This window comes from Pteropus alecto, unplaced genomic scaffold, assembly GCF_000325575.1.
Source record: "Pteropus alecto unplaced genomic scaffold, ASM32557v1 scaffold23, whole genome shotgun sequence".
Taxonomy (NCBI): Eukaryota; Metazoa; Chordata; class Mammalia; order Chiroptera; family Pteropodidae; genus Pteropus; species Pteropus alecto.
This window is the reverse complement of record NW_006435837.1, coordinates 2,423,058-2,435,998: the sequence shown is the minus strand read 5'-3', so window position 1 is coordinate 2,435,998 and position 12,941 is coordinate 2,423,058. Positions and strand designations below refer to the sequence as shown.

The 12,941-nt window shown below is 38.2% G+C and overlaps 1 pseudogene; it reads left to right on the top strand.

Annotated features, from left to right (window-relative positions):
- Positions 1-407: 407 nt before the first annotated feature.
- Positions 408-526, top strand: LOC112479577 (annotated as a pseudogene).
- Positions 527-12,941: the final 12,415 nt, after the last annotated feature.

Below are 12,941 nucleotides of genomic sequence, written 5' to 3'. Positions count from 1 at the left end.
CAGGATTTTGTAGAATTCTTAAAACAGTGTTTCTCAACCTGTTTTTGATTACCACTCCCCACCTAAGAAGACATTTTAGACATATTTTCCCAAATAACCTCCCCACACCATGAAATTTGAATAACATAGATTCACTTTAGATGTGTTTATGTACTGTGTGGCCCTTTGAGGGGGTAAAGATCATTATAATACCTAAGATTTTTTTGACTCCACCAAAAACCGATTTGTGCCACTTTAGAGGTAATATAACCTCCATTGAGAAGGCATCCCGTATTTGGAGAACTTGAAGGACTACATAGAGGTCTCCAAATTACGAGATACTGGTTTACTAAATTTCTACTTTTCTGGAAATGAAGGAAGAAGAGTGAAGGATAATGGTGAAAAGGAGATGAAAATAAAAGATTACCATCTACAGCCATGCTACCCTGAACAAGCCTGATCCTGTCTGATCTCAGAAGCTAAGCAGGGTCAGGTCTGGTTAGTACTTGGATGGGAGACCACCTAGGAACATCAGGTGCTGTAGGTGTAAAAAAATAAAAAATAAGGGATTGTAAACTGACAAGGTCCTTGCAATCTGTGAGGTCAACCAAGGGTTGCCTCCCCTACAACGAAAAAAAAAAAGAAAAGATTACCATGACTTTGCCCTGAGAACCTAATCAATCAATCAACAAGAAATACTGAGTTCTGACTGTGCTATATAGGCATGCAGATATAAAAGATATAGGGAACGATGTTTAAAATAAAAAAAAAAGTTTCTATTCTTTAAATATCTATTCCATATGCACAGGACATCTTCTGATGTGCCCCATATATTTTCCATGAATTTCAAACATCATTACATGAAGACTTCAGTCTCTGGAGGACACTTCTGAAAAATAGTTTTTTATGTGCAGGTATGCTTATAAAGATGTGAAAAATCACAAAAATGCAATGGAAGCTTAAGTTTAAGTCATTTTGCTAAAGATTCAGGGGAAAAAATGCATGATCTGCTTTCTAAACAGGAGCCTCCAGGTTTGGTGCCAGTCCAGGAAAGAGTAATTGCTACGCTGGTAATGCAATTCCCTTCATTTCCAATCTTAGTAATATAAATATTCCCATTAACGCCTGCTATGTCACCATAGTAACAATGAAGTCTTCCTAGATCTGAATTTAAAATGAATAACTAACAGCATTTAGGCACAGGGCTATGTTTTGGGAAAGTGATTCCCAGACACAGGTCAGTTGACCTCCCACACCAGAATCACTTGTGGAGCTTGTCAAAAGTACAGACCCAAAGTACTACAGCCAGAATTAGTGGAGAAGAATTTCCCAAAGCGAGGCCCAGGAATCAGCTATGTTTTTTTCGAAAGCTTTTCAGTTGATTCTGATTCACATCCAGATTTGGAAGGCACTGTGGGGATAGTCAAAAGCATTTGTTTATTATAGAAACAGAAAGAAAAAAAGGCTAAATAGTGTTCTGATTCAGATTTTACTAGTCACTAAGTTTGTGACTTTGGATCAAACACTTAGAATTCCATTATCTTCACCTTCTTTTCTGTATGTTTTCCAGCTCCTACTTATTCCTAGATTCCTTTCATCCCCAAGTCCCTTACAGTGCAAGTTGCCTCAGGGCCTCTCTTACCAGCCTATCTTTGTATATCTTTCAGTTTCTGTTGCCACTAACAATTTCCTTGCTCTTTCCTTTTGTTTCTTACTCCAAGTACCTGAAGGAGATTAAATTGGTTCAATCCATCACTACCATCTCTGATAGGCAATATTCTCATAGGCCCCTAGGACCACTGGGGCCGCTAAGCCACTGGACTACCAGAGAGCCCATGGTTTGGCTGCTTTGGGATTAGAATGTCTCCTCAGGCAGTCAGCTGAGACCAGGGGTATGGAATCACATGGTATAGAACAAGGTTATCTCAGTCTCCGGAACCATCTGGGACCATTTTCTTTGATAAATCTCATGTTTATGGTTATAGTTGCCAATCTGAAGCACTGCCTAAAATGGCCCCTTTCTTCTTTAAATTCTATAATTTTATTAATACATAATATCCCAGCCAAGCACTTAGGTGATGACAAGTATACTCATCTTGATTCAGTGTTATAATCCTAAATAAGTCATCTACTTAAATGAGCTTAAGGAACCATGAGACAGCCATATTGGTTTCTTATGAGATCAAGGCCATCCTTGCTATGTGGCAGTCTTTCTTATTACTTAATAAATAAGAGGTTATTGTGGTATCATTCGTGAATATTTAAAACAATTACATTTACCTCTTTTTCTTTTGTCTCTGAAGTGGGATATTTCTTCACCATCCAAACCTAACTCTTACTCATGTGCCAAGGATTTCATTGCCTCCCATTAGTTTCAGGATTGAACTTATCAATTATTCTTAACTGTCTTTATCTTCAATTTTTATTTTCCCCTAGCTCCTTCCTCTAAGTCTATACTCATGTTCATTTCATTCCAATTTTCAAAATAAAACTTTCCTCAGACAAAAATCACAATATAATGATGAGCCCATATTTTCCACTTCCATGAATTCTGGAAAAAAACTGGTTTGCTCTCATGACACTCCTTCCCAATTTTACACATACTCTTTAATCCCCTGCAAACTGACTTCTGCCCCAACCATTCATCTGAAATAATTTTGTCTAAAGTGACCACTGCCTGCCTACTTTTTAAGCCCTTTGATTTCTAAGCTCTTTGAAATTTGACACTACTGATCACACTTTCTCTTTTAAAATTATCTCTTACCTTGGCTTCCAAGACATTAATCTTTTGTTTCTGTCCTCTTACCTCACCATTTCTAATGGATCACCTTTACAAATTATTCATATATGAGGCACCACCCTTTAACTACAATCTCTACTCATCTTGTGATCTGAACACTGGTATTTCAATAAGATATTTCAAACTGTTTCCTCTAATATTTTTTCAACTTATATCTTGACGAGTATTTAAAGAATGTGGTCAGGGGTAGCAACAGCTTCCCTTGCTTCTCCTTTCTCCCTAAGCACTTGGTTTGAGGTCAGATACGCCAACCAGATCTGGCACAAACTTAACACCGGTCCTTGGGTACATTCTGAGTAAAGTACTGTGTTGTGCCATCTAGATCCCTCTTGCGGAGTGAAGGACTCATTCCCTCAGCTTCTGATAATGTAACCAAGAGAATCTTCAGCTGTCAGCCCTCTCCATAAATTTCCCTTGGTTGGAAAGAGCTGCTTCACTTAAGGTCATGTATGTTTCCCAGGGGCAACCTGCGTTCAATGAGCATAATGGAGAAATATAAAGACATATCCCCCTTGTTGTAATGTGGGGCGACACTGAAGAATTGTCCAAGCTTCAGTACTCCCTGTGCAGTTGGTTGAGGCCCCTTTTGGGACTGGATTAACACCAAACTTCTCCTGCCTGGTATGCTTCCTTTGCTTACCCTCCAGGTGTTTAAAAACAATTACATTTAAAACAATTACATTTACCTCTCCCCAATAAACCTTCTGTGTGCTAATCTCTCTCTGAATCGGCTTCCCAGGGAGCTCAGCCTGCAACTCTGAGTCTTAGGCAGTCAACCTCATTGTTCACTATGTCCAGCTTATTACCACGATGTGTATGCATACACTTTGTATTTCAACGTCCCTGATGTTGCCAGGTCTCACAGAATGCCACCTCTCAGTCCCCAGCCATTAAAAAGGTGACTAATAATATTTAGTACAAGGTGTGATACATGTGGAACATTTGTAAAAGACATAAAAGAAACTTGAAAATGTTCTCTTAAATGAACCAAGAAAGCAAACATATCAAAAAAAGACAGTCCTCTACAATGTCCTATAACTAAGATAAGCAAATGGAAATTTTCCAAGATAGTTCTCCATACTTACAAAGTATGTAATGAAAGGGTATAGACAGAAGAATAGACCTGATTCCTCATGCTACCTCAAAAAGACTTTGAAGTGTGTGAAATCTACCATTAGATAAACTCAAAGAAAGCCTAGCCTGGTTCTGACAGTCAGGGAACCAAGACTTGCCCCCTAAAAATTAATCCCTAGCCTTACAAAAGACAGTGCCAAATTTAAGGATGAAGAGATGGACAAATGTTCAAGTAGCTTCCAAATGGCGCTCATTTGTTTTCTCTCTGCACAGTTTGTGTTCCAACCTTATTTATTCTCCAGATAGATCTACTTTCCCCGCTCTCAATGTCCAGCTCCCTAGATCTCAAGGTTCCCAATTAGAGACTAATGTCACTGAAGGTCACCTAGTATCACTGAGGTTACCCCTTATAGCCTAATATCACTGGAGACTGGTATTCCTGTAATAGATCCTTTTTGACGCAGTTCCCAGAATCTCCCTCGTACTTGTATGATCTCTCAAAAACAGTTTCGACTCATTTTAGGCTGTGCCACTTGTTTAATCAGTTAAAAAGAAAAAGAAAGTGTGAATAAGGTTATGCAGAACACCACTCCACTAATGAAATATGCATGATGAATGTTAACATTCAAAGTATTGGTTCAAGCAGTGATATCTATCTCTTCATGCTCATTTGCATGAGTGTTAAAAAAATGACCATTATTTAGCCAAAATCCAAATGTGAAAATGACTCTTTGATTTGCAGCTGTGACCACTGTTTGCAGTTTGCAGAGTCACTTGGTTCTCTACTCTGCCTCTCAGAGACACTGTTGTCCTCAAGCAGTTGTGCAAACTGGGCTCTCCTGGACCCTTAAGATTTTTCCCAGCCTTATCCAACAGCTGCTAGTGTTTTCCAGTTACGTCCAGCAATGTAGTTTTCTCTTGCAGCTGTGATTCAGAGAGTTCTTTAAAAGCTCTCTCTTTGCCTTCTCAGTTTGTAGTTACTTCAGTTCTCCATTCAGTAAGGGTTTGAGGGTCTGTTGTCTACCACTGTGTAGTTGGACTGGGTTAGCACAAGCATCTCATCAATGCGAATTGACTGTTTTATGGCCCTTTTAAAAGTAAATTTCTTTAAGTTATAGTTGTCTATTACTGCCTAATAAACCACCCCATTCTAAGTAGTATAAACCAGCAATAATCATTTACTATTAGTATTATTAGCTCTCACATTTCTGAGGTTGACTGGGCTCAGCTAGACACTTCTTGCTCAAAGTTTCTCATTCGGCTACATGCAGGTAGTTAGATTCTTCTCAAAGTCTTCCTCACTTACATGTCTGGTGGTTGATGTTGGCCATTAACTGAGAAATCAGCTGGAACTGCTGACCATAATGTAAACATGTGGTCCCTCGATGTAGACTGGGTTCCCTCATAGCATGGCATGTCAAGAACAGCCCAGAGAGAAAGAAAGAGCCAAATGAAAGCTCTGTCACCATTTATGACCTAGCCTTGGAAGTAACATGCCATTATTTCTGCTATATTTTGTTGGTCCATAGAGTCATAGAGGTCCACCCAAGAGGACGGAAAATAGACTCTATCTTTCAATGCGGGAGTGGCAAAGTACATAATAAGAAGAGAATGTAGAATGGGAAATACTGTTACGACCATCATTAAAAAATATAGTCTCTGACAATATGTAACTTTTTAAAATTACATAATATATACATTTAGAAAATTTAAAACTACATATAGTTATAAATTACTTTCTAGCATTAAATAGGACATATAAGTTGAAGACAGAAGAGCAGTCCACTTTGAGCTGTTTCATACGTAGATGGAAATCATATTTTTTTTTTCATGTTTTACGGGTTTTTAAATTTTTTTAAAAATTTATTATGGTGACACTGATTAATGAAATCCATTAGGTTTCAAGTGTACAATTCAACAGTAAGTCATATATATATATATATTGCTACCCCTATCTACCTCCTCCTTCTCTGTCCTCTCTGATAACCACAAGACTACTATTCATGTACATGAATCTCTGTTTGTCCTATTCATTTGTTGCTTTTAGGTTTATAACCCACATATAAGTGATATTATATGGTTTACAGCTTTTTCTGTCTGGCTTATTTCGCTTAGCATGATTATCTCAAGACCTATCCATGCTATCACAAATGGCAGTATTTCATCTCTTCTTATAGCTGAGTCATATTCCATTGTATATATGTACCACACCTTCTTTATCCAATCATCTATCATAGGACACTTCAGTTGTTTCCATGTCCTGGCCACTGTGAATAATGCTGCTATGAACATCAGTGTGCATATGCTTTTTCAGAAAAATGTTTTCAAGTATTTTGTATAAATATCCTGTAGATGGATTGCTGTATCATATAGTAGATCAATTCTTAGTTTTTTGAGAAACCTCTATACTGTTTGGAAATCATGTTTTCTAATCTCAATGTTAAGATCCATTGGTGTTTGTGCTGCTTCCAGATACAAAAAGCGGTCAAGAGAGAGTTTGAGTGCTTAAATATTGAGAAATTTGGACATTTTGATGGTTAATGGAGAGTCAACAAGACAAAATATATAAAGCCAGAACTGTCTCAGAAAATTTAATGTGTGCTTACCCAACTTACAGGATGTTGTAGAGTAGGGGTCCCCAACCCCTGGGCCACAGACTGGTGGTAGTCCGTGGCCTGTTAGGAACCGGGCCACACAACAGGAGGTGAGCGGCAGGTGAGTGAGTGGAACTTCATCTGTATTTGCAGCTGCTCCCCAGTGCTAGCATTACCACCTCAGCTCCACTTCAGATCATCGGGCATTAGATTCTCATAGGAATACCGGTCCCTTGTGCCAAAAAGGTTGGGGACCATTGTTGTAGAGGAATATTCCTTTCTAGAGCTTCGCTAATTCAGAATTTTATTGCATTTTGCCTTTTTTACCTTTGATATGCTTACTTTCTGGATTCATTTATAAGAACATTTTTCGAGCAGTTTATATGCCTTTTCAAAGTGTTCCACATATATTACACTCAACTGATCCTCTACAATGCTGTCATTTGTAGTGACAAATAGAAAAAATAAGTAACAACTTTGGACTGTCATTTAAAATACTCATTTGTACAGCAGGGCCTGAGAAAATAAAAAATGGTATATCAATCGCATGGCAAATCACAAGGCTATTACGATTGTTTCTAAGGGGCCTTCCAGCCAACATGGTGGAGTAGGTAAATGCTGTGCTTGCTTCCTCTCATGACAACAGCAAAATTACAACTAAACTAAAGAACAACCATCATTTAGAATGGCCTAAAGTCTAACTGAACATAAGTCCTATAACTAAGGACATATAGAAGAGCCAGATCAAGACAAGTAGGAGAGGCAGAGACATGGAAAGGGCTGGCTCCAGACCCACTGTGACAGTTAAAAATTGGAAGAGATATCTTGGCTGCGAGGTACCCCCTGAGTAGCAAGGGGTCTCAGTCCCACACCAGGCTCCCCAGCACAGAGTTCCAGTGCCAGGTAGAGAAGTCCCCACAACTTCAGGCTGTGAAAACCATCATAGATTATGGCTGAAACAGAGGGTGGCTGAAGTCCAGGCATTTCTCTTAAAGGGCCAGTGCAGAAACTTACTTGCTGATGGACTCATTAGCTCTGAGCTCCAGCACTGGGGTAGCAGCTCGAAAGACACCAGGAACATATAGGGAAGAACTGAATTGTCTAGCTTCAGGTTGAGGGCTGAAGGAGTAGCCTTCTCCTAGACAGAAGTGCTGGCAGAAGCCATTGTTCCTTTGATGAGCCCTCCCTGCTCCCAGCCTGCACATGCAGGGGCATGCCATATCTTAGTCTCCATCCACCTGGCTAATACCATTCACCCTGCCCTGGTGATTTCCTGAGACCCTGCCCCAAGCAAATTGTGGGCCCACCCAAGCCACTACCAGTGGCTTTTCCATACAAACAGCCTGTCTTGGCATATACAGCAAACTCTCCTAAAATCTTTCAAAGATTCACAAACTCCAAACAAGCAGCATCTGACCTTATTATGCTCCATACCTCTTGCTAAGCAGCCACAAGCCCGGCACTTGCAGCAGTTGGCCTCAGCTCACAGCATAGCCTCACCTGGAGTTCTCCAAGACCAGAACAAGTGATAACCATCTGCAGGTCACCTTTGTAGCTCATACCAAGTGGCCCTGGGCAGGACACAGGCAGCAGCTGACCTTGGCCTGCATCAGAGGTCTCAGAACCAAAATACGTGGTGACCAGCTACAGACCACACCAGAGCACTACCCAAACACCTCCACAAATGACATATCTAAAGGGTAGACAGGGCAGACCTAAGAATCCTGCTCTGTAGGGTCAGCACCTGAACAACAGCTCCTCCACTGTAGTCACAGGCAGTCCTCACAACCTTTCAAACTGAGTATCAGTCTCTCCCACTGACATGCAAACAGCAACCAAGGCTCAACTACAACAGGAGGGCACACATAACCCACACAAGGGACATGTCTGGAGCACAAGGCTCAGGAGACCAGAGATTGATCTGGTGACCAGTGGGCCCCACAGGACACCTACTACATAAGGCTACTCTACTAAGAGCAGGAGATATAGTACCTCTACCCATTTTGTAGAAACAAAAACAGGAGGGGCAACCAAAATGGAGAGAAAAAAAAAACCATGTCTGAAATGAAAAAAACAGAACAAAGCTCCACAAAAAGAACTAAACAAAATGGAGACAAGCAATCTATCAGATGCAGAGTTCAAAACACTAGTTATGAGGATGCTCAATGATATCATGAGACTTCTACAAAGAGATAGGAAACATAAAAACAAATATAGAAAACATAAAAAAAAGTCATAAATGAAGAATACAATAACTGAAATGAAGAATACATTAGAAGGAATCAATAGTAGATTAGATAAAGCAGATGATCGAATCAACGATTTGGAAGATAAGGTACCAGAAAACACACAATCAGAAGAGCAACAGGAAAAAGAAATCCAAAAAAAAATGAGGAGAGTTTAAGGGGCTTCTGGGATAATTTCAATCACACTACTATTCACATCAAAGGGGCACCAGCATAAGGAGAGAGAAATTGAAAACCTATTCGAAGAAATAATGATGAAAAACTTCCATTACCTGGTGAAGGAAACAGACATACAACCCCAGGAAGTTCGGAGAGTCCCAAACAAGATGAACCCAAAGAGGCCCACACCAAGACACATCATCATTAAAATACCAAAGGTTAAATACAAAGAGAGAATCTTAAAGCAGCAAGAGAAAAATAATTAGTTACCTACAAGCGAGCTCCCATAAGACTAGCAGCCAATTTCTCAATAGTAACTTTACAGAAGGGCTTGGCACAAAATATTCAAAATGTTGAAAACCCAGGATCTGCAACCAAGATTACTTCACCCAGCAAAGCTTTCATTTAGAATGGAAAGACAGATAAAGAGCTTCCCAGACTAGAAAAAGCTAAAGGAATTCATTACCACCAAGCCAGTATTACAGGAAATGTTGGAGGGACTTCTTTAAGAAGAAGAAAAAAATATATATCAAAAATATGAATAAAGAATGGCGATAACTACATATCTATCAACGAAGACTTCAAATGAAAAAGAATTAAATGCTCCAATCAAAAGATAGGGTGGCTGAATGGATAACAAAATGAGACCTTTACATGGCTGCCTTCAAGAGATTCACTTAAGATTAAAAGACACACACAGACTAAAAGTAAGGTGATGGAAAAAGATGTTTCATGATGAACATAGAGGGTATTGTGCTGAGTGGAGTAAGTCAGAGGAAAACCAATGCCATCTGATTGCACATATATGTGCAATATAAAGAACAAAATAAACAAACAAAAATGTAGAAACAAACTCATAGAACATTTTGAAGGCTATCAGATGGTAGAGGAGTAGTAGGGACATTGAAAAAGGGGGAAGGGATTAAGAAGTACAAATTGGTAGTTACAAAATAGTCATGGAGATGTAAAGTATAGCATAAGGAATATGGTCAATAATATAATAATTATGTTTGGTATCAGATAGGTACTCAGTTTATCAGGGTGATTAATAAATGTTATACAAATGTCTAATCTCTATGTTGTATACCTGAAACTAATATAATATTGTATATCAACTGTAACTGAAAAATAAACAAAATTAAATCATATCTAAGAATATGTATAACAGGAAATGTGCATAAAATATTAATTAAAGAAAATATGATACACTACTGTATGTATATACAGTGTGATGTTTGTTTCAATTACATAGGTATATAAACATGGCAAGAGGATAGTGAGATTATAGATTGTTTCATTTGTTTGTTTATGCTATTCTGTATTTCTCAAGTTTCCCACAATGAACATGAATTTGAGTTTTAACTCAAAAATAAAAGTTTACACATTTCAAAGCCAAGATCAGACAAAAAATAGTAAAAGAAGAGATGATGAGACCTATACATATCCTTAGTTTACTTAATTTTCATTATACTTGCTGAGCTTCCAACCATTTAACCAATCCTGAATAGAATATCCTCCATTTCATACCTTTTCAGGGGTTCATTTCAATTGACATGTTATTTGTTCATTTCAATTGACAGTTATACCATCTGGATAGATCTTACTGAGGCATAATAATTCTCACAAGAGAAGCACAAAACAAATTGACGATGAACCTTTCTACTTGTAAAATGGTAATGATGGAAATCTATTACCAGTCCAAACCACTAAGAATTGTGAATTTATGCTTTATTCTGCAATTATTATATTTTTTAAAAAATAAAAGAATGGAATACAGTTCTTTTTGAGACGGCTTAACTTGTTAAATTTATATTCTCATGAATTTCAAATGATGCAGTTAGTCTGAGCAACAACGTCACATGCCAATGTGATTAGAGAAGAGGGAGCAAATACAAGAATGGAGGAAATGGAAGCAGCATTTTAAATTTACCCGTATATGAAGGCTTACAATTAGTTTTTATTTAAAAATAAGTACTGGAAGGGCGAATGGATGCTATAAATACATGGTTGATGGGGGCAACAAAGAGTGTTAATATATGGACTGTAATGATAAATCAGTCATTTGGGCTGTGAGTCAAAGTGTGTCACATCTACCACCATGTATGAGTAGAACAGCAACCCTTGTGTTTCACTTTTGCCTTTCGTTGGATTCATTTAATATGTCCACAAAGTATTACAAAGGCAAATTTATGTATTTTTAATCAAGTAAATGCAAATAATTATAAAATCCAAAGGATATTTTCCAAGAATTTGAGGGAGGCATTCATTCAGTCAACATATGCATTTGATGTAACTCATAAAGAGAGTGCCTCTCAGTTTTCCTTCTACTTATCTGGCAACTTACCAATATCCTTTACAAGTGTCTCCTTCTCTCCCCTTTAGATTTTTCTGCTGCCATGAATCCACCCTCTGTCCTCTCCTCCTTGCACTAAGAATAATCTTTTTGGAAGATCCTATCTTCAACCATGGTTTCCACCAATACTAATAATTAATGTCTATGTCACCAGCCCAAATATCTCTCCTGCATTTCAGACTCATAAATCTAACAGCCTCTAGACATCTCTCCTGAATGCACCAGGAAAACTTCAAACTCACAGTCTAAAACTGATCTCATCATTTTCCCAATCAAACATGTCCTAACTTCAACTTCAGGCCTTCATTGTTTCTTGCCTTGATCATAGGAAAAAACTTCCAAAATATTCTACTTCCAGTCTTACCAACTATTAAGTATTCAATTCAACATTTGAGAATTTGGATGGAAGCATTCCTTTGTTTAAAATTCTTCCTTATCCCCCTATTATCTTCATGATAGTTACATAACTCTGATTAAGTCCTTGGTCTTACCTCTTGCCCTCTTACTTCAGTCCCTTACCACACTACTTTTGATTCCTTGAACAGAGGTTTGTTGAACTCTTTAGATTACAGGAAACAGAGACTTAATCTAGCCATCTAAGGTAGTCAGAATTTATTGTAAAATTTATAGGTTAATTTAAGAGAAAAGAATCTCACACAAAAGCAGGAATAGATGCCATTCAGGATCTAATGCATCAAGTCATTTGGTCAACCCTTAACGCAGCATGATTTTATGGCATTTTGCAATAGTGTTCCATCATTATTTTTTCACTCTCTGCTTCGCTTTATCTCTTATCTCTTTCTACTACCAGTCGTCTAATGCTTACCATTATGCCTGCTCACATGCCTAAGGTAGAGCCTATGATTGACCCACTTAATTGTTACTGCTTTTCAAGGTACAGTTTTTAGCCAAAAATCTTACTAACCAGCCAACCACGATTGGCAGCCCTTGAGCCATGTGCCCAGTCCCATTCCATTAAGTGGCTATTCTTTGCCAACATGTCTTTGAGGTTTGAGTTGGATGATTTCCTCAAAAAGGGATAATGGGCTTGTCAGTGACCTTAACTAGTATGTACAGTGAACAAGATAATTACAGACTATCAATTGAAGTAGGAAAAAATATAACTTTATTTCCACATAACTTAACTAAAGTCCTATCTTGAAACTTTATTCTGCTGATAGCAAAAAATAAGGCTTCATTAATTTAAGTAAGTCACTCAATTCAGGATTTTTTCAGTCAACCAAGAGTTCTTCTCTTACTACTTTTCTACATGTCTTAGTTTGAACCACCCTAATAACAACATCTGAGATGAGGAATTGGATTCTTCTAGTTTATGTGAGAAGTAAACTTTGAAAACAAAAACGAGAGAGCAAGATGAGTGAGACATAGGAGAAGGAAAAAAACAGTAAAGAGTTTGTTATCGAGCTGTGAGCAACTGGGGGTCTATCTGACTGTGGGCCCTTGAGAACTGAATAGAATATAACTCATAATTGTCTCTGAAAAATAGGATACTGGAGCATTTATCCTCCAACTGCCACTCCTTATTGGTTGAGAATTTCCCCTGGGGACATTAACTGCCCTGTACTTCTCGACTGCCCTGCATGAAGGTTAAGCAAACCCATACATCTTCAGAAAAAGTCCTAAGACAGTAAAGTATAAAATTTGAATGCATGCCTGGGACATTTTGCTGAGATTATGCACAAGAACTGTCCACCAGAGTTGCAGTTAATATCTGA